The sequence below is a fragment of the Volvox carteri genome, assembly GCF_000143455.1.
Source record: "Volvox carteri f. nagariensis unplaced genomic scaffold VOLCAscaffold_1, whole genome shotgun sequence".
Classification (NCBI taxonomy): domain Eukaryota; kingdom Viridiplantae; phylum Chlorophyta; class Chlorophyceae; order Chlamydomonadales; family Volvocaceae; genus Volvox; species Volvox carteri.
In genome coordinates, this window is record NW_003307545.1 from 5,343,820 (window position 1) to 5,345,466 (window position 1,647).

The 1,647-nt window shown below is 53.6% G+C and overlaps 1 protein-coding gene across 1 annotated transcript in view; it reads right to left on the bottom strand.

Moving 5' to 3' along the window:
• cdc48 (uncharacterized protein) overlaps positions 1-1,647 on the bottom strand; it is a gene marked incomplete at its 5' end in the record, with an annotated part of 12,725 nt that overhangs the window by 890 nt on the left and 10,188 nt on the right. The window lies entirely within an intron of this gene.

Genomic DNA, 1,647 nt, shown 5'->3' on the forward strand with positions numbered 1-1,647 from the left:
AATTGGTGATGGCCCGGAGATCGCATTTCCAACTGTGTGACGAATATTGGCGACGCCCGCATGATGAGCCGCTTGTACCGTTCGCTTTTGGCCTTGCCTGATCACCATATTCACTGCCCAAAAATTCGGCCTGTGAAGGTTGTTCCGATTCATAGGCAGACGCAAGGGCCCAGGGGCCTAAGGACCTTAAACCCTAAGTACGGCCAAGACCCGACATGTCGTACATACCCGACTCTTGGCATGTACCCGCACCTTTCCACCACCCCACACCATACACAGTCGGGGGCTATATTCACCAGGAGCATCGCCATATTCTGTAAGATGTTGAAACCCCCAGGAAACGCAGCAACTCCTTTTCCTTTCCCCTCTCCTCTCCCTTGCTTCCCCCTTTCTCCCTTCCTCTTCTTCCCCTTTCATTCCCCCACATCTTTGGACGCTTGCCTGGCTGGCCAGCGGATCCCAGCATTTTTCTGCGCACGTCAATATATCATTCTTCATTTAAAAAATTGTAAAGCAATTACACCTGCTACAACATTGTTGACGGCATCCCCATTGTGTGTCACCATTTTTTATTGGCACTACGGTATTCTGGTGTGCCGAGACAATGGGCAGGCCGAGGCGAGTGCGAACAGCTTTTCGGTACACATCCCATATTGGGTGTGGGATGTTCCTGGCATCTGTGTGCCTGTTTGCGCAATCCTACTCCTAATGTGATCCGCATGCAGTTACCCCCCAGTCCAGTTCTCCGGTCTCGTCTTCGAATGTAGACATGTAATATGATGCACGCACGCGCAGTGGCATTGCCTGACTTCCATTATGGGTTTTCGATTCAGGTCCGCCATCCGCGGTGAGCATGCGAGTACGCGAGTGAATGTAGGTAGGCCTATACCGCTGCCGCCTTGTTTGCAGTAACGAAGCACGGCACTGTCGACTGCACACACGACGACTGCACACAAGCGGACCGCGTTCAGCTGGGAAACCGTGATATACTGACGAGGCGGAGTTGAAAGCGTTCGCGCAAAGCGGTATGATGCAGCGCCATTCCCAAAGCCCGTATTAGATGCCGGTGGTGGGTGCGGAACCTGAGCGATCACTGAGAAATTGACTGGGGTGACTGGAAGAGGGTGTCCCGAAATATCGGGGAAGGCAGGGTCTGCCGGGTGGCGGCGGCAGGGTGAAGATATGACCCCCCTGTCCCACACATCATACGCTCCCAGTCGACCCAGTCGACCCGGGTTCAAATCCGCCTGCCGGCTCCTCGGGTGTTTGAGGAGTGATGTAATGGGAGGTGGCCCCCCATCATATGGACGGTGTAGGACGTGATAATATCAACTTGCGAGCTGACCAGGAACTAAGTTGATGCGCCGTTGATCCGCTAGATTTGGTTGGATGCTGGTGGTGAGTTGCCGAACCCAACGAATACATTCTGAAGTCGGATGGGGTGACGGATTAGGGTGCCCCTCTAGCAGGGGAGAGCAGGGACTGCCCCGGGAAAGGGGGCCGCTGGCGAAGTTAACCACCCTGTAACAACATACATACGTGCTCCCAAGCCTCGCTCTGCTCACTGGATCTACTTAACTAGCAGAATATATCGTAGTACTTGTGTCGTACGATGCATTTACCACAGATCATCCATAACGAACACTT